The sequence below is a fragment of the Diadema setosum genome, chromosome 20, assembly GCF_964275005.1.
Source record: "Diadema setosum chromosome 20, eeDiaSeto1, whole genome shotgun sequence".
NCBI lineage: Eukaryota > Metazoa > Echinodermata > Echinoidea > Diadematoida > Diadematidae > Diadema > Diadema setosum.
Window position 1 is genome coordinate 10,561,174 of NC_092704.1, and position 22,081 is coordinate 10,583,254.

A 22,081-nucleotide genomic window follows, 5' to 3' on the forward strand; every position below is an offset into this window, starting at 1 on the left:
GCATTTCCTATGACGAAACTGTGACTTCAAAGATGTTAATATACTTCCTTCCAATTCCAGCTCAATCAACCAAATTGAGCCCACTGTCTTGTAGAAATGAACATATTTTTTACACCAAACACCATTATACTTGCACGTGTATATTCTACGAGTACTGTCATGACAAAGTTTGTTCTTCACAAGTAGAAAGCTTGTCCGAGAATTGCCCTGCGTAGCAACAATTGATTCAAGCAAACTGAATTCCAAGTATTTCAACTTTCCAATATCAGTGCTATTGGAAGGGTTGGCTAGCCAGTGGTAATCACACAGCTTTCATTACATTTTATTTTTGCACAGGTAAGATACACTACATCGCGGCTGTCAAGAAAGTTATCTTAATATTACTTGCGTTGCTATTAAACCGTTTGTAGTGGAATTCAATACTGATGAAGTTATACTTGTATTGATTCCTCGAGTTGATATGATATATACCCTTTTATCTTTCATAACACGTCCACTATATAGTTGCAATCCTACAGTCATTTGGAAAGAAGGGATGAATGAAGGAAGGGATGAATAAAGGAAGGAAGTATGCTCCTTTCTTCCTTCTCTCTCTAACAGCCTCTTTCCATTGTCTGGTGTTGTTTGTCCTGCCTACGTCTTTGTTTTTCCCGAGCAGAGATTATTGTGCCTCTGTGTGCGCTTCCGTTCTTTTACCTTTTTCTTTACCTTTTTTGTGCGATTCTAAGTTCTATTTATTGAGTGCATGGCCCACATGTCTACAAGCTTGGGTTTTTTTTTTTTTTTTTTTTTGTGGGGCTTTCTTTTTCGTCAGTGTTCGTTACACAATTATTGGTTTATACATAATGGTTATATAATGTTGTTGAAGTACATTGTTCGTTAATTTTCCTTGAAACCGTATCGAAAACAAAATGTGATATTGGGAAAAAATATTTGATTTGATTTGATTTGATTTGATTTGATTTGTTTTGAGCTGATCTAATTTGATTTGAAACTATCGCCACGACGACCTCCAACAACTTCCCGCGCTAATCTGAGATGCAATGTAACGCCACGTCCAATCTTCAGTGAAAGGAGTTTGTATACTGACAATTGTGCATTTTGTTTCCTTGGAGAACCTCTTGAACTTGACCTCAGTCAGCTGTTTTGCTCGAGATAGGAATTTCTTGTTCCATTTGAAATTTCATGTGCCATCCATCACTAAGACTTGACTCTAAATTGTATTCTAATCACAAGAAACGGAATTGAATGAAACAACCACCACCAAAAGGAAAATAAAAGAAAAATAAAAGGTAGAAAGCGTGCTATCGCTAACGAATTCATGATTTTCAAGAGTTGGCTTAGTATGTTTACTGTATAAGCGTGCAACAGGATAGAGTTGTTTGACAACGTGGAGAACAATGGCGAATTAATGTCAAACTCCTAAACTGTTTACCGTCACGAAGTCACACAGCTGTTTTTTGATCAATAGTCGCAGTCATCGCAGTACTTTTCAAACTCCCGAAGAGGTCCGGAGCGTATCCGACACCACTGAGTTTAATCGAACCCTCGATAACTAGATGGCATTTGAAGAGGCATAAAAACACATTGAAGAGTCAGGGAGTCCGATAGAGAGTGAGGGAGATGTTCTGTCAAACGACAATAGTTTAAAAGCTCCCTCTGGCTCCATTGCTTATCCCTCGAGGGGCGACCTATCCATCTCACAATATTCCTTTCTCACCAAAAACATCTTATAATGACAATAACCCTGGAACACAAATCTTTGTCAATAGGTATATAATATTATAAAGACGTTGCTGTGAATAAAAAAAAAAATCGTTCTTTCCTGTAGTTCTAATCAACACCAAGCGCTCAATACTAGAGCTTGATGTTTTTAATTCGGTATTATTATTTTTTTTTGGTACAATTTTCGTTCAATTAAACGAAAATATATTTTTTTTGAAGTGTTGTCAAAATCAATATCATGCTGCTCCTGAAAAATCAAGAGTTTGGCCGTTATCAACCTAAAAAGGGTGAGGGTACATAAGTCATACTGTTCCTCACAAAATTTTCACACCTTAACATTTTGGAAATCTTGGCGTAATCATTTACATTTCTTTTTAACTAAAAACATTTATGCTTGAACTTGAATTAAAATTGTTTTTTTAATGCAAAGTTTAATTTGATTGCTTATTTTGAAATTTGAAGCATAGTGTTAAAAAGTTAGTTGAAAAAGTAGAATTATAAACATTTTATATCACAATAATGAGAATTCAACAGCTTTTTCTTGATTTGAATAGCTTTCATTTGACTTTTATACATTCGAAACGTTTGCATTCAAGACTTGTTTGAATGTTAAAAAAATCTCCTGAATCAAACCATGTTATCTTGCTTGACTACGTGAGAAAAAGCACAGCACGCCCATCAGCAGCTGATATGTGGGGTCCTCTTTACTTGACATATTGAACTCAAAGTCTCCTAAACCACGCCCAATAAACATGTGACGTTTAAGAAGAGGCAATTCACACGTTTTGTGAGGATTGACTGCATGGCCGCCTCTTTCTCATCTTTCTCGTGCTCATTCTCTCTCTTTCTCTGATATACAAATGTCTGCGCTATGTTATTTTTCCTTTCGCAGGAACTCCCATTGGTCGAGTAAAAAACAGAATCCAACACCCAAACTCACCTGCTGCACAAAATGATCTCGACGTAGCGTTTGCATGATACAATTGACAAGGACATACTGCAGGTGGTCATGACTGTACAAGAATTTCATTTGCCTATGCAGTGACGGATCCGGATTCGCCCCTTTATTTTTTGTTAAAACAAAAGAAATAAAAAAAAATGGACGGGGGGCGGGGGGAGGGGAGAAGGCGTGTGCCTCTTTAATTTTGTAAAGCACCCCCCCCCCCTTTTACGGAATTCCTCGATCTGCCCCTGCTGTGGTCCTTGTTAATTACGTAGAGGGACCACCCTCTCCAACCCTCTATTTCCAAAAAGACAACTTAACAAAGACATTAACAATACAGAACAACGGCAGCAACAAAAATAACAGAAAGCTCGAGAAGAACCCTCGATAAACACGTGACTAACCCGGCATACATTACAACGCCAATAAGTGTCAATCAGAGTCCACTGATGCCGAGTCGTTTTGTACATGATTCGGTAATAAATGTCAAAAACTATTCAGCCAAGTCGACAGTGACAGTGAGTTGCCTCAAGAACATCACCATCAACACACGGAACACCTAAGGGGCCCCTAAAAGATAAAACTAAACAAAACAAACAAAGCAAAACATCTGGAAGAAATGAATGCAAGATGCACCTATTATCACATTCTTGAATTGCAATTTCGCTCTGTTCTAAGTGGTCTTAAATTGACCAAACAGCTGCCAAATAAAGCGATGGAAGTACTGTCTTAATCTAGATTTGCAAAGTTATGGGCTTTAGGATCTTTGTAAAAGTTTCTTTTATCATAAATAACTATAACAGTAATTTATTATAAATCTTGTTATGACCAAACAGTTATAAAGTGGCAGAGCTAAATTTAACCATAAACTAAAAGAATAAAAATGCAAGTATTAAAAAGACCTTAGCAACACAAAGTAAAATTTTATCATTCTTTTAAAACCAGGAAATGTTTGAATGGTTCAGGCAATCATGTTGATAACCCAACCATTTCTGATTAGTTTTCTAATGATGATGATTAAAGGGATGGTATAGTATTGGTTGAAGTGAGAATATATTTTACTTTTAACTTTTTGCAAGATATCTGGAAACCACTTAATGATAACATGTTAAAAGCCTCTTAGATGCTAAAGAGGAATCCAAAGTTTATTTGGTTATTAAAGAATAGTTTTGAAATGGCTGAGATATAAAAACCTCCCAAAATAAAACAAAGCGATCCTGACAAAAAGTGGGTCCCACCTTATGTTAGGATTGCTTTGTTTTCGATATCTCAGCCATTTCAAAACCAATTTTCTTCCAATAAACTTTGTATTCCTCTTGGTTTGCGCTTTCATATTTCGTAAAATGTTTCTGTATATCTAAGAAAAAAAAATCATCATAGAAAAAAAAAGTTGAGAACATCAAACCCCTTCTCAACCGAAACTGTACCATCCCTTTAAACCTTTATATATTTTCAAAAGATGCAGAAATTATATGTATGTAAAATTTGGAGCACGAGGTGTATTCATCTGAGGACTGTCCAAGCTCTTAAAAAAATGTATTACTCATTGTCAAAGATTTAACTAACCAATTCTTTGATAAATCTTGAAATATTCTATTCACCTTCAAGTTTTTACTTCATTAGGACAATCGTACAATGACATGTGCTTTCCATGAAATTATTCTAGGATCTCAGAGAATGCCCATTTCTAATGATTTAGAAGACATTTTAATGTTAATTCTAATGTGTATATATTGTTATAAAATGTACATACATATAATCACGTCTTTTTTAATCACTGGAAAAGGAAATTCTGAGACAGGAGACTTCATAGCCCCATGACTAGTTATGACCCGATATTATGCATGTTCTGTACATTTACTTTTTGATCATGATCAAAATCACTTCAATTATTATAATTTTTTGAGTGCCAAATTTTAAGGCAGTCTAGATCATCTAAAGGAAAAGGATATTAGCGCATTATCACCGTGTAGAGGCGCTCAAGGCGCTTTATAGTGTACTATACCCGGTCACCGGAACCACCCCACCATACCTCACCCTGTATGTTCAGCATCCCAGCAGGGTTCCCGCTTTAAAGGCAGTTAACCCTTTGTATGTTTTAAATCGAATATTATTTTATCCGATATATCAGACCACTTCCCAATTTTCACATCCATCCCAGTCACCACGAAACCAATTAGTTCGTGGTGACCGGGATGGATGTGAAAATTGGGAAGTGGTCTGATATATCGGATAAAATAATATTCGATTTAAAACATACAAAGGGTTAAAGGGATCGTATAGTTTTGGTTAAGACCTAATTTCAGTTTTCTAACATTTTTTGGTGAGCCAATGAGAAACTTCTTATGAAATATGAAAGAGCATGTAATTCTATGAGGAATTCAAGGTTTATTTGATGAAAATTGGTTTTGAAATGGCTGAGATATCCAAAAAAGACCCATTCTAATGAAGTGTGGGACCCACACTTTATTACGATCGCTTTGTTTTACTTCGTTTTTGGATGTTTCCGTCATTCCAAACCCGATTTCCATCAAATAAACTTTGAATTCCTCTTAAAATGGTATGCTCTGTACTATATCATAAGTGTTTTCTTGGTATCTCGCAAAAAGTTAAAAGCCCAATTCTCATCTCCACCAATACTGTACCATCCCTTTAACTGAGAAGTATTAAGAAAAGTTACACCGGATAATTTACAGAATTTGAAGAATAGTCTGAGTGAAGAAACTTGGGGTGAAGTATATAGCACTCGTGATACGGATCTATCATTTGATGTTTTTATGAATATTTTGAATTCTCATTTAGAGAAATATGTTCCTTTGGTAGAAGTTAAACGTGATTACACAAAGTATCCTAGATCACCAAGGATAACAAAATCTCTTTTACGATCTATAAATCGGAAAAATAATTTGTATTATGCAGATAAAATTAAACGCACTGAACGATCTCATCGTAAATATATTATGTATAAAAATACTCTTACAAGAATATTGCGTCATGAAAAAAAGAAGTATTACGTGGATCAGATATCCTTTTTTAAGCATGATGTGAGTAAGACTTGGAAAATGATAAATAGTGCTTTGAATAAAGAAAATGATAAGTTTTGTATAACAAGAGTTGTTTCTGATGATAAGGAAATAACAGACCCTGTGTCGATTACAGATGCATTTAACCTTTACTTTTCTCAGATTGGACATGATCTTGCCAATAAAATTCCTACATGTCAAAAGAAATTCTATGAATTTCTTAAATCACCCAATTCAAATTCATTCCTTTTTGATCCGATTATTAGCTATGAGGTAAAAGATGTAATTATGAGTTTGGAAAGTAAAAGAAGCTCGGGACCTGATTGTATTGATAACGTCATTTTGAAAAATATAAATGAGAATATTTTAATTTGTCATTAAGTAGTGGTGTTGTTCCATTACGAATGAAAATTGCTAAAGTAATCCCAATCTTTAAGAAAGGTAATAAGGAAGATATTAGTAATTATAGACCAATTTCATTGTTGTCATCGTTTTCAAAATTGTTAGAAAAAGTTGTTTATTCTAGACTCCTTAAATTTCTTGATTTTGATGATATCATTTCTGATTCACAATTCGGTTTCCGCAAAGGACATAGCACTTCTCAAGCAATTCTATCCTTTATTGAAAAAAGTAGCCAAAGCAGTAGATAGGGCTCAGCACACAGTGGATGTCTTCCTGGACCTCTCCAAGGCCTTCGATACTATTGATCATAAAATATTACTTCATAAATTATGTCACTATGGTATACGTGGCAAGGCCTTGGAGTGGTTCAGGAGTTACCTTTCAGATCGTAAACAGTACGTTTTCTTACCTGGTCAAAACTCCTGCAACCAATCTGTCAACTGTGGTGTTCCTCAGGGTAGTTTACTGGGACCTCTTTTATTCATTTTGTATATAAATAATATAACAAATGCTTCTAATATCTTATCTTTTGTACTTTTTGCTGATGATTCTAATGTTTTTCTTTCTCATTAAATCCTCGTATTTTGGTGGATTTGTTAAATTCTGAATTAAAGAAATTGTTATGTTGGATAAGGTCAAATAAGTTGTCTATAAACCTTCCTAAAACTAAATGTATATTATTTAGTAATACTTTAAATAATCTCCCTAATAACATAAAAATAGATGATATAGTTATAGATGAAGTTTCATCAACGAAGTTTTTGGGTTTGGTTATTGACAATAAACTTTCATGGAAGTCACATATTGATAGTATTTGTCACACAATATCTCGAAATATTGGTGCTATTAATAGAGTTAAATATTATTTTCCCATTCCCACCCTATTAATGTTATATTCAGCTTTGATTTTACCTTATTTTGATTATGGCATCATAACTTGGGGGAACACACATTCAACCTATCTCGACAGACTGTCCCGTCTCCAGAAAAAAGCTCTTCGAATAATTTGTCATGTATCTTGGAGAGCCCACACCGATGTTTTATTCTCTGAAAACAAAATTTTAAAGATAACTGATATTTATTATCATTGTCTTGGCCAATTTATGTATAAACTCTCTAATAATTTGTTGCCGACTGTTTTCACAAGCATGTTTGCGAGAAACCGCTCGTTCCATAAATATCCGACTCGTCACTCTGATGAATTCCATCTGCCTTTAACTAGAACTATGTTTACACAATCTATATTTACATTTGCGGGACCTAAATATTGGAACAATCTAACAGCTTAAGGACATCACCAAGTTTAAGTTCTTTTAAGAGTAATTTGAAGAAAAATATTTTGAACAGTTATAAGAATTTATCTAAATATCATTATGAAAATTAATATTTTGAATATTAATTTTATCAAATCGAAAAATTGTGTTGATTCTTTATTGGTTGCAAAGAAGTGTAAATTCCAACCTTATATTCTGTTGAAATCACAGCTAAGCGGCTCCATCCATCCACTACCTCTCGTCTTCTATTTTTTTTTGTCTTTTATCTTCACTCCACGTAATACGTTTCTTTCTTTCCCTCTCTCTCTCTCTCTCACTCTCTCTCACACACACAACACACACACACACACACACAAACTCTCTCTCTATTTCTCTCCCCTCTCTGTCTCTCTTTCTTTCCTCTCTCTTCAGGCATGACAGCGACTTAGTGTAGGGATTTGTTCAGGGTTTTTGTTTCGGAATAGTTAGGTTAGTGGTGTTTTGTCTTAGTTTCTTTGTTTCATCCTTTTTCAATGTATATCAGTCAATCAATCATATAATTTCTTGTATTACGTGTGGGGGGAATGCATCCTACAAGCCCAGCTTTTTAGCATTCTTCCCCATTTCCAAGAATTTCGTATACTTACAATATTTCTGTGAACTTATCCTTTATTTTGTATTATGATGAAATTTATGTACTTTTATTCAATTTCTGTAATATATTTATATGTTTTTGTTGGAAATGAAAAATAAATTAATGAAAATGAATGAAATGTTGATTGACACAGAAAAACCCATAGCGTTGTAGGGGCTTCACTCTGTCCAAAGCCCCTGGCACAGAAAGGTTTAAGCATGTGAGTACGAGCACAGGGGGTGGGGATAAGTTTTATCTGGTATCTGGCAGTAGCATGCCGCGTTCTCCGTTATGCAAACACAGAGAGAAAATAATGAGTGGCAGAATTTGTCTCCGATTGAAAGGAATGACGTCAGTCCCAGTCATCGACAAATTGGTTTTCTTTCGACATAAAGGGAATCGTCTAAATGTTCGACGTAATAAAACAAACACAACAATGAAAAACCCTTCGGTCTGATTCCAGGAAAACCGTAAAACGCATTCATACACATTATTTTGTGTGTGTGTGTGTTAAGTTGATCGATAATTTTGTAGTAAATTGGCGTGACATGTAGTACGTATTTTGACAACTCTTTGAGTATACAACAGGGCGAGAGAAGTGCATTTGTACATACCTAGCAAGAACATGAAATTCTTCACAAGCTATATGTCACCACTAGAATCTGACCAGTTGGCATCGCCTAATCATTGTTTCTTCCTATGTCATACGCGTCAATAAAATCAACGGTTTCCGGTAATTTGAGCATTCATTACATTTACCCAAACAATTTGTAATAACTGATTTGAATAATGAATATATAAATATATATATACATGTATATATATATATATATATTATATATATATATATATATATATATATATATATATATATATGTTAATTATATATATATATATATATATATATATATATAACTATATAACTATATATATATATATATATATATATATATATATATATATTATGTGTGTGTGTGTGGATGTGTGTGTATTCAAATAAGATTCCAGTTTGAAAGCAAAGACAGATAGGCGCTTTTTGTTTTTCTTTTAAGGTACGGTCATCATCAAATAGAGAAAAAACAGATTTTTTTTTTTTTTTTTACAGTGATACTGCACTCGTTACATATCAAATATTATTTGAAAATAGTAAAATCATCACATACATACCAATTTTTGCTGTTTTTCAGATTTCAGATGTCAAATATTTCAAATTGCTGAAAATACATATTAGATAGGGCCTACATCTGTTTTTAACATCAAACTCTCCATTATAATATATATATATATATATATATATATATATATATATATATATAAAGATATATTGTGTGTGTATTTTGCAGAAGTGACATCGCGATTAAAATCTTGAAATCCTGATCGGAGTATCTATCAATAATGTACAGGTCGGTTGAGTACTTCAAGCATCAGGTCTTTCCTTCCGAAATTAATCATATGCATAAATCAATGAAACATTATTATAGATGAAAAATCTAGAGACCATCTGGGGCCAAGGGTTGATGTATAAAAATGAATATTATATAAAGCTGTCAAGAAAAATAGACAACCGATTGAGAAACTCGTCGTTTTTATTTCAAGCTATTCGTAATAAGCAAAGCCAGCTGCAGTGTTCGTAGAAATACCTACTGGGTAATAAAATATGCCAAAGAGTTTTTATAAGATGTCGTTGAGTATACTTTTGAGATATTTATGGAAGCAGTTAGATATGAATTTATTAATGCAATATATTTTACTCTTGTGGGCTTCATTACAAAAAAAAAAAAAAAATCGCCACAGGGCATCATTCATAACTCATCCTTTACCCTTTTTTGCCGCAATGATCGTCTGCTGCAATATTATGATGCGCCAATTTCACAAGGGTGCAATATTCACTCTGCTTCCGTTAAAGGATTTCCGACGATTTCCAATTAAATGAAAAAGTACTCCCCAGCTTTTCCACGTCTCTTCAGTTGAATGTTAAAGCTACCCAGACTCAAGATTAATACCCAAGATACTCGACTGCCTGTAAAAAGCTAATCACACAATGAATACGTCCTAGGATTCCTGAGTAAAATTCCTCTTTCCTTCTCATTCACCCTACACACAAAAGAGTGACCGACACCCATCTGCCCATACTCTAAATAATAATAATATTGATTCAAAATTAGCTAGAATGAAGCATGAAGTCACTGCAGACACAGTAATTAAACCTAATTTTATTTTTCCTTTTATTCATCGACATAAACTGATTATCAATTTGATGTCAATGCATCTATTCTTCTTTTTTTTTTGGGGGGGGGGCAGCAAGATTGAAATGAAATGGAAAAAAAAAGACATAATTTAGCACAACATCACATAACATAACATGATTCTGGAATAACGTATGTTCGATGTTCGCATAACGACGCAAAAAATAAATAAATGCCCGTTTAAAGAGAATATCCCAATTGCCTCGCAACTATGTAACATGTTATCTATTTATTTGTTTATTTTTTATCTATCTATAGTTATTATTACTACAGTGTATCATCATCATAATATATCATAATACATAATGTTCTGTTTACCTTATTCTCTCTTGTCAAAAGAAGTGTAAGTTATGTTTTGTCGGAAAATGAAATAAACTTTGAATATGAATATGAAATCATCATTATTATTATCATCATTACTATCATTATCAGTATTGTTAACATTATGTATGGTGTAGGCATGCTCTTGTCCCTGACAGTTAAAAAAAAATAGATAAATGGTAAAAGCGATAATTAAGTCCTGACTACCTAGACGGTAATTTAGCCAAGTGCGATGACATTCTGTTCTTGATCTTTTTCCCCACAAAACACAAGTAATTAGTACATGATGACGTCAAGAAGAAGATATGCGCATGCGCGGGGATATCGTCCGCTCTTGTGTGTCTTCGTGAGTCGAGAACCCGTTGACGCGAGCTGTGTCGATCGTCTCGCCTGAATCCTTCGTTTAGTGGAATTTCGCACGTTCTCACATGTCGACTACATCTGCAGTCTATCACCACTTGCCAATAGCACGTGTGTGCTGCAATGAGTGGTGTGCATACGGCTTTTTAAAGCTAACGCTATACTCAATTCAATTCAATTTTATTCAATTCCATTCTATTCTGTTCTATTCTATTCCACTGTCCACATTCAATTCAATTCTATTCAATTCCATTCTATTCTATTCTATTCTATTGTCCACTTAGAATTTTTTTTTTTGCTTACATGCATACACATTACATTGGTACAAACATGAAATGATTACATACATAACAACAAGCATATATACATGGACATGGATGTGGTAGATATACTAGAAATATACAACAATATAACATCAATATTGATATCAGAAGATACAAATACATGACATTCAAGGAAATTTGATCTCTCTCTCTCTCTCTCTATATATATATATATATATATATATTTTTTTTTTACACCTTTGATCTGGTTAATGATAAATTAGTGATTGACATTTTTATTTATGTTGATTATAGCAGTCTTAGTATGTATTCTTTACACCGTGAAGTAAACTTGTTATTTTCTCACAGTTTTATCAAATAATTATGAATATATGAAGAGTTTGTTTGCAAAAACCGATACGTCCATATTTGTCAAATGGAGATATTTGCGATTAAAGGTCAAGAAAAATAATGAGAATAATAAGAAAATTTTTGCTTCTTTTGACCATAACTTCAAAAATATACCTTTATATGTAGTGACCAATATATAATTTAAAAGGTATTATTTTTTACTTTATGACAGAGACCATACTTCAAAATCTTCAAAAATGGACTTATCGGTTTTTGCAAACAAACTCTTCATATGTACGTGTGTATATGTTTATTATGTGTTGTTCTCATACAACAATGACTTTTTATATCTTATTGTATGCACAGCTGTATGTCACTCCGCAATTCAGCCACTTGGCTGCCATGACAGTATTGTGAATAAACCAGACTGAATTGAATTGAACAATTGTATATATATTAGTAATATGTAATATATATATATATATGTATATATACATATATATATATATATATATATATATATATATATATATATATATATATACATAAATGTCGTTAAAACCCACTAAAGAAAGTATAGATCAGCCAACCTTCAGGAACATCTTTAGGCATGTGCAATCAACAATGAATCCCTGGATTCTCTCAGTGTAGGTTAAAAGCTTTGTGAGGTATGATATATCCACGTTGCAACAGTTTAGTCATTTTGATTTTCAAGCACATAAAAAAAAAAACACACACAACTCATTTCAAAATCCGAACACCCAGGCATGCTAGATGCAGAAATTTAATGTCGATCCCAATGTAGGATAAAGAAAAAAAAATGCTGTCCATATAATAGCAACGGTATTTTCATTTTCATTTTCATTTTCATAGAACCATTAAACTCGCACACACACGCACACGCACGCACTACACATTCACGCAGAAACACATAGCTCTTCACGATACTCACAAAATGTTGCGGTTTGTTGGGTGTGAGTGTGTTTGTTTCTGTGTGTGGGTTTTTGTATGTGTGTGTGTGTGTGTGTGTGTGTGTGTGTGCAAAAGAGAGAAGGAGAGAGAAAGAGGGAGCGAGAGAGAGAGAGAGAGAGAGAGGGGGGGGGGGGGCGGAGAAAGATATAACCTGTAGTATTCTTCACCGGTTGGTACCATCCTCCAACCAGGTCGCAACATTGCCCTAGTTAAATACAGCTGTGATGACAATGCGTCAGGACTTTCCTCGCTCTTCAAACAATTTAAGTTGCCAACAGCCCTCTTTTGTAAATGAGAGAAGAAACACACCTCAATTTGTTTGTCAAAACAATCACAGAAGCCTATGTTGCTAAACGATTCACATGTGTTATATTTTTCTAGTGAACAAGACCCTCATGATAATTAAATGTGTGAGTTCACATCCTTGAAGTGCTTTAAAAAGTTTTGAGAAAAAATAATGGTGTAAAAGCTCCTCTATTTGGCACAGTGATGGAAAACCTGTATCTCATTATCAGTGATTATTGAACGTGTAATATGAAGAATATGTTTACTCGTATAGATAAACGTATTATATATAACCCAACTACCCCCAGTTGGATGTTTGGAAGTTGTTAGCAAGCCGCTAAGATTACTGCTTTTTACAAAGGTGCAAACGAAATGAAAAATAGTCAAGTTCCTATTACTCGTCTTTCCTAGAATTGTCGGAATTTGAAAAATTCTTCCTATTTCCACAGAGAAAACGTCAGAGGAGTGCATCATCCAGTTAAACACTTGTTGAATATCTCATCTCACATGATATATGTCTTAAAGGGTAAGTTTTCCCAATTCAGTATCATAATTGTGTCACTCTAGTTCACTTAGATGCATTCAAATTCAGACTCTCGTCTAACGATAGATATCGGTTTTTTTTTCTCTTTCTCTTCTTTCTTTAAAACACAACATATCGGTTTTTCAAATTCTACATGAAATCATTGACATTCATTTCGAGACACGCGAATTGATTCATTGAATCAATTTATCGGCAATATTTTTTCAAATGTTTCAACTGATTCAGCTTTTCAATTTTTCTTCATCGGGTTTTTATCTATTTTCAGAGTATGTAAATTAATGCTTGTTTTAGGAATTTAGGAATAGTACAATACGGTTTCAAATTTCGTGCTTTATATATCAGTATTGGCTCATTCAATTTAAAAAAGTACCGTAGAGGAGCCGCTTTGGGCATTCAATTTCATTTTGGAGGATTTAGTTCAAAATGATAAATGTGTTTATTCACAAGTATGTTTTTTAATGTTGTGTGCATGCATGTTTATAATGTCGTGCGATGTATAAGGCCATACCTCTGTATTCTCTCTTTATACATTTATTAATGAGAAAGATTTTTGTGTGTCATGATACAAATCAAATTCTTTTCAAAACTTTCACATTTATGCATAATATTGAAGGATCATTGATTGCTACATTTTCTTCAGTGTTTTTTTTTCTAACGTTGTGGACAGTCTATTTTTTTCATAAGAATGATATTGCATGACATGATTACATATTGTTCCTGAATATGATGATAACATTATAAATGATTGTGTACGTTTTTCTATATTTTTTTTTTTATTTTGGATAGTACACGTATGTTTTTCTTCTTTTTCATCTTTGCTTTCGTGATTTCCTTTTTGTATATTTATAATGGGACGTGGTGTCCTCTTTTGAATATATCATGAATGACTGTTGCAAAAAAATAATAAAGTTACATTATGCTTTACAGCGTGACAACATGGTAATGTCATCATCACATATATTAATTACGGGTAAGTTATCTTTATAACTATCACTTATGTCATCACTAAGAAATGGAATAATCAGAGATTTACATGAAACAAACTATGGAAACGGATTATTTGGATCTGTTCTTAATTGATAACGTATTCATTTGTTTTTTGATATTCTTTAACGTATTAACCCTTCAAATCCTTTGAATAAAAATGAAATGTAAGAGTTGTCACGATTTGTAACCTCTGTAGGGATTTACCATCTTCCAATCATGAGGAGAAAAAAAATTACTTTATAGATTACCGTAATTTTCGTCAAATTTGCAGTCGTACAATGCACTTAATATACCTATACACTTAATACCTACACATACTGGCAGGGGGGGGGGGACTCAGAGTTCAATTAAAGGTCGGCGTATATTTCTATTATACATTTCTTTAATCCTGACATGTTGTATTAAGTGAAACTTCTCTTGGTACTTGAGGTTACAGTTATGCGCATAATTATGGCTAGATTCTCGGGCAACTTCCTGTATGGAATTCGGACTTATTGGAAGCAGACATTTCACGTATTTATGAATGAATTCAAATGAATGGAAGCTCTCCCACAGAATAAACCAATAACCAGTCATTTCAGTCAACTGTCAATTGTCGTGACGTTTTTAATGAAGGAAGTCTGTTATTTGTTGCATTGTCTGACAAGCCTGAGGAAAAAGGTTTCAAAAATGCAGAGCAGTGCTTCTGCGTGTATGTTGATTTTTTCCGTGTGTGTTTGTATGAATTTTTATTTGTGTGTGTGTGTGTGGGTGTGTGTGTGTGTGTACGTTTGTGCCTTTTGGAGAGAAATGTATGCGTGATATATGAGTACATTAGTGGAGTACTGCCATGAGAGCCCCTTCGGGGTTTGACATGTTTACGTTCATCATCATCTTATCACTTTCCTCTTCTTTCCGTAAGCCCCCCCCCCCCCCAATCTCCCTTTCCCCACATTATTTCCCATTTCTTCCCCGCCAATTTACGCCACTTCAGTTTGAGGGGCTGCTGCCTCGCGGATCGCTCTGTCTAGCACACCCTCTACTCCAGTTCCTATACCATAGCCATAATTTCCCTGCAAGCGATCTCTCTGCACACTATTCTCCATCCTTTTCTTCTTGCAGTTACAGCAAAACGTATCAGCAGTACAATGAATAAATAAAAGAAGGGCTACAGCTTAAACGCAGCTTGATTTGCATGCAGCCCTCGTACACAATACGTATTGGAAAAACTTATTCCTTTGCCTTTATTTCAAGAAGTATTATTATCATTTCAAGGGTTGTGTGCTGATGAATAACAGCCTTATGATGGCATGGTATCAACTCATTATATAATATGAAAAGTTCTGTGATTACTTCTGACATCACTGTTTCATAAAAGAAAAACAATTGTATGAAACTTCAAAATCTCATATTTTTTGTTCTGTCTGTTTGATAAAATTCCTCTGTTTCTAATTGTTTCATTTGATTAAATTTACTAAAGCTCTAATGAACATGAAGTGACATAATCTCGGTATCTTGTGAAGTGACCTTTCAGAAGTGAAGTCAGAGATATGCACCATTTCTTGTAGGTTAGTTGCTGAGGAAAGAAGGAGAAAAGCAGAACAAAAAGGGTAAGGTCATCATACGGATATTATGCGGCTGTATTTAATTGCAATTTCTGATGCCTACATCAGCCACTGTCTAACACACACACACACACACACACACACACACTCACACTCACACACACATACACACATTTCCAGCCAAACTATAGCTATTGTCCTCCAGCGACCTCTCTGTAACATGGAGAAAACAAAATAACAGGAAGCCAATGATCGACCCACTACCGACGCATACATCAAGTCGCTTGAATGGATTTGGAAGAAAAAATGAGTCGTTTATCTCCATCACACTGCAATCAAGTCTTGGACGCGGGTATCTCTTATGCGCTCAGACATCGACGAACACTTTCTTCGTGTTTTCCTCTTGAATCGCAGCCATTTGTAACACTGCCAGAGACTGGGAGACTGATTGTGGATTTACTCGGACTTACAATTTTGTTTCTTTTCTTTTCTTTTTTCTTTTTTACTTGTTGAAGTCTGCTTCTACTGGCCTGGCAGGGGACTTATGATTCACGGTAAACAACAGTCTATTACATTGACAGGGCTCACGTATTACCCTAGGTTACTTCAATCTTTATTCAGCATACATTTATGACCTCTGTTACATCCTCTGGTTATCTAGACTGACTTGAGTGCACTTTTTATCAAATGACAAAACTGAGTCCCACCATATCAAAAGTTACTTATTGTATACAAATGAAACGGATATAAGCTCGTCAGCAGATCGAAACTACTCAAAGAAATTTACCTTGAATTCAACCAATACTTCAACCCGAAACACTGTTTACACCCTTCATTAAAGTGTAAAGGTTAAAATTTGAAGCATTTATCCAAATTGCAAGATGAATGTATATTGTATGCTTTTATTCTCTTGGTATCAAAGTCAAATTTTGACATAAAAACGTAGAGAAGTTCCCCTCGTTGAAAGGGCAGAGGGCAAAGGGCAAAATTCTCAGTTGTAGAATGGACCTAATACGAAGTTTAACAAACTTACACCTTAGAGCTTACCCACTTCTTTAATATTACCACAGTCACCACATCAAGAGTGGATGTTTGAGGAGCCTTTCCCTTCGATTTAGGCGTGGGTAGGCCCAGTAGGATATTATAGATTTGAGACTGCACACTTACCCAAAGTTTGAACAGATCTCTGGTACGACGGCCTCATTACAATGCATACGACGCCCTTGAACCGAACTCCTCTGCGGGATGTTCCCGTCGTAACTTCGGACATTTATCCGTCGCCGTGAGATGGCGAACGTTTCGGGAGAGGTCCCACACGTCCTCGCCGAGCGAGACTGGACGTGAACGTCGATAACAGTGGCCGGCTGCTCGGAATCTTAAATGACCGAGGATTAAATATAGCCATCTTTGGTGACATACACGGCCAATGCAACGTGGGCGGGCAGTTTGAATTGCAGCTTCCTAATATAAAGTGACGCCTTTTGAGCAGTTATCCGATTATGTTATATTATACATTTATATTGAAAACGCTTGATCCTGCCTTCCCCGGCAGGATGAAGCGTTTTTCTGCTCGTGTTAGGTTTTTTATCATATATATGTATATATATATATATATATATATATATATATATATATATATTTATATATATTTGTGTTTGTGTGTGTTTATGTGTGTGTGTGTGCGTGTGTGCGTCAGTGTCTTTTCTCGTTTTTCCCATTCGCCCTTTCTTTTCTTAAAGGGATGGTATAGTATTGGTGGAGATGAGGATTGATCTTTTAACTTAGTACGAGATGCTAAGAAGCTACTTATGAACTGTTACAGAGCATACCATACTATATAAGAGGAATTCAAAGTTTACTTCATGAAAGTCAGTTTTGAAATGGTTGAGATATCCAAAACCAAAGCGAACACCGTTTATCAGGATCGCTTTGTTTTGGATATTTCAGCCATTTCAAAACCAATTTTAATCAAATAAATGTTGGATTCCCTTTGGAATTACACGCTCTTTCATATCTCATAACAGGTTGGTCATTATCTCACCACAAAAAGTTAGGAACCTGAATCCAGGTCTCAACCAGAACTATACCATCCCTTTAAATGTATTAGGAAATATTCTTTTGTATGAATTCAGAGGTAATGTAATTCAAGTTTGCACTGGAACAGTGTATCACAGTGATAGAACACAGACCAGCAGTGCATCATGGTTAAAAAAAAGACTTTCTTTGAGAAAAAAAAAAGGATAGGACAAGAAATAAATTGAAGAGAAGGGACGCAGGAGATGTTTTATATTTTTTTTTATAATTTTTGTCCTTCAAAATAATGATAAAGGTAAGAGTTCCGTTGATTAAAAAAGCCTCACTACAACAGTAGGCCTACTAATTATAATGATAGAACTTATCAAACACCACACGAACATACAGAAGTCTCAAAGACCGATTACCAGTTGGTATCTTTATTCGTCTTTATCATTATACAGTGTCTCCATGTACTGATGTAACTTACTGTCTACTACCTAATATCTATGCCAGCTCTGTACTCTGTACAAATAATGTGTGTGAGTTTGTAAGTTTGTGTGTATGTGTGTGTGTGTGTTTGTTTGTGTAATGAAGAAGATATTGATTAATTTGATTTTTTTCTGAGATTTATGCAAAACTTTATATCACTTTTGTATACATGGTATGTTTTGCAAAAAAAATAAATAAATAAAAGGCTGTATTATGTTAAAAAGAAGTGATTCAGCAGCATAAGTGTGAGTGTTATGTTGCAGATATTGATTAGTTGGATCAGGTTGATCGATATATTGTTTTTCTGATATCTATGCAGAGGTTTTACATTATGTTTGTATACATGGTTACATGCAACCCCCCCCCCCCACTAATATTGTATTCTATGTTAAAAAAAAGAAAAGAATGTGATTCACCAACACAAGTGAGAAGAACAGCTGCTTATTCTTGTTCAAACTAATTTCACTGTGAAAAAAGAGCTTAACACTGAATAAAATTCAAATAAAGAATTATCATAAAAAGGTGGTTTTGTGCTTGTGTTTACTTGTGGCAATGTTACTCTGTTGTCTCGAGACAGTATTACTGAAGGCATTTGAATTTTGCTTTAAAGAATCAGGATATTGATACTCCAAATTCAAACAGTTTGTTGGATGGCTTTCTCTCCGCTTCTTTCGTATAAATTTAGAAATGAATTAAGATCAGTGCCAAGTGACTGGATCGCCAAGAATAGGGGTAATCTCAACGTTTCAAAACGTAAAGATTGTTGTCAACCAACTGTGCTTTCGTGGCAGTGGAACACACGCACTCACAGATACTCGTACGTATAATATACACTGGACAGCAAAAGAAAGTACCCACTTCTGTCAAAGGCCGCACACAAAAAAAATCACCAGCTAGAAATATTTAAAAAAAAATGTACACAGGTATGCTGCAATATCCATTAGTAATCACATACCCAACAGCAAGTGATTATCTTTATTACAAAGAAAAAAATGACATGCACAGCATCTTGGTCACTGAATCAAAAGTCACAAAATGTAACAGAATGAGCCTTACAAGTCTTACGCAAAAATCAATGTCACAGGACGAAAAAAGCAGTCACAAACATCAATTTTCAATAATGTGTATGTCCTCCTCGTGCCTGGACACATTCCAGGCATTTCTGACGCATGCTCTGGACAAGCTATCTGGCGTAGTCCTGGGGAAGTTCTGTCCATTGCTCCTGCAGAGCTTGGATCAATGTTGGTTGTTTAAAAATGTTGTCCGTTTAGTGGCCGTTTTTGCGTGGTGGAAAGTGCTTTTGTGTGGGACTTTTGATTCAGTGACCAAGATGCTGTGCATGTCAAGTTCTTCTTTGTTATTAAGACATTTACTTGCTTATGTGCATGTGATTAAGAAGGGGCATTGTAGCACACATGTGTACAAAAATTGTTTATTTCAAGGGGGTAAATTTTTTTGTGCGGCCTTTGACAGAAGTGGGTACTTTCTTTTGCTGTCCAGTATATTATGTATATGTCTATATATGCATCTTTACATAGCTAATATATATATATATATATATATATATATATATATATATATATATGTATATATTTATATATAGATATATACAAATATATATATAACTTATAACTTTATGTACATATATTAATTGATTAATTAATCAATCAATTAATTAATCAATTTATCTATCTATTTATCTATCTATCTATCTATCTATCTATCTATCTATCTATTTATCTATCTATCTATCTATTCATTTATACTGGCAACAGATGATATAAGACCATGACAATACCAGGCATGGTACTTCCGACTAAAAAAGGGCTACTGATCCCCTGATGATACGTGATAGACCTTTCATCTGACTGAAGTGCCCAGACCGTCAGCATGCGGAAGTATAAAATAACAAAACAAAAATATACTCAACATACTCGAGCCTATAGAGTATGACATTGTAGACGACTATACTACATACCAAATGGGTCTGTAGTTGGGGAGTGACAACGCAACATACATTTCAATTATAATGAATGAAGTATTCAAACAGAGCCCTAATCTACTCAAGTTGCATATAAATCCTCGCGATCATCCGAGATATATACCGGAGGAAATGCCCCTCAGTCTGGAACTGTTTCACTATGTTGATATGATTGCTGGATTTCGTAAAGTCTTCTTCTTCTGGAAACATAACTCATGTCAGTCATTTTTTGTCGCAGTTGCGCAAGAACTAATGACAGTATTATGTAAGATATTCATTGAAATGAATAGCCTTTACAGTGAAGAAAAGACGTGTGTGATATTAATCGTGTTTATCGTAAAGTGTAGGGGAACCGTTGAGTAAAAAATATGATATTAAAGAATCTCTGAAACTGCAAAACAAGAATATTTTTTAACGATGAAGTTTCACTCCTTTTAACAAGGTTTAAGAAAATTTACAATATTGACATGTTTTTGGTCACGTTACGAACATGACAAAGCTATGATGTCACCAGGTTACAGCTCTCCCATTGGTTTGAAAATGAAAATCATGAACTTCAGAATTTGACGAAACCTTAACTTCTCCATGTGCTCGCTTCATATTTTACTCAAAGCACCTCTTGCAACAACTTTAGAAGGCATGAATTGCCACTTTAGTCCTTACTGTGCTGGGAATTTGTACATTGTGTACAATACTATAGGGTTTCCACTGAAAGTACGCAAAGGATTAAGGGTAACATAAAACAAACAAACAAACCAAAAAAAAAAAAAACACACACACACACACGAAAAAAAAATGGAGAGAAAGAAAACAAAATCGCGAGTGATGCGTTGTCGTGGAGACGTTTTGAGTAATTCGTCTTATTTGCTATTAAATTCGAAGCTTATTCAACAGGCTACAAGCTCGCTATCATTATATAACACAATCAAATACTGCACTAAGAGCTGATCACGTGCTTCTGTTCGAAATGAAATAAAAGTCATTAAAGTTCCAAAGTTTGTCGCGAACCAGGCCGCCACGTAGATTGCAACTCTTTAAATCCTTTTGGAAGACTCCATCTTTCGTTACAGAGGAAGCTTTCATCGAACCCGTGAACCCTGCTGTCAAAACTCTTCAATAAAGAGTATGCATAACAGTGCGCTGTTGATTTATATCGATGTCGAAAGCCACACGTGTAGGCGTAAATTACTCGATTTGAATACAAATAGGACACTTTGCACGCCAAATCAACTTTAATAACACATTATCATCTGACATTTAACACCCTATAATAAATGGCACAGGGGAGAGAGAAAAAAATATGAAAGAAAAAGGGTGGGACGGAAACGTACCCTAAAGGATTATGTGTTATGTTAATCTACAAAGGATCTCAAATAAAGAGAATGCTCCAGTTTGGGGTGATGTTCGCAATTCCGGAAGTTCTTTAATGTGAGAATGAAATAGGGTTTATTTATATTCCGAAATACGTGACTTTTCTACGTGATGATGATGATGATTTCGTTATTCCGAAAATGAAAATAAAGGATCCGCTAAATCCGACCGAACATGTCTGGCATTATTTCGAGGGTTAGTAAAAATGAAAATGAAATTAGGTTCGTTATTCCGAAGGTTCGTAAATCCGAAAATGAAATAGGGCATGTTATTGAAGATGAACGACCCTTTCCATTACGAAATCTTTTCATTTCCGGATGAACGAACCTTCAGAATAACGAACTTTATTTCGTTTTCGGATTAACGAACCT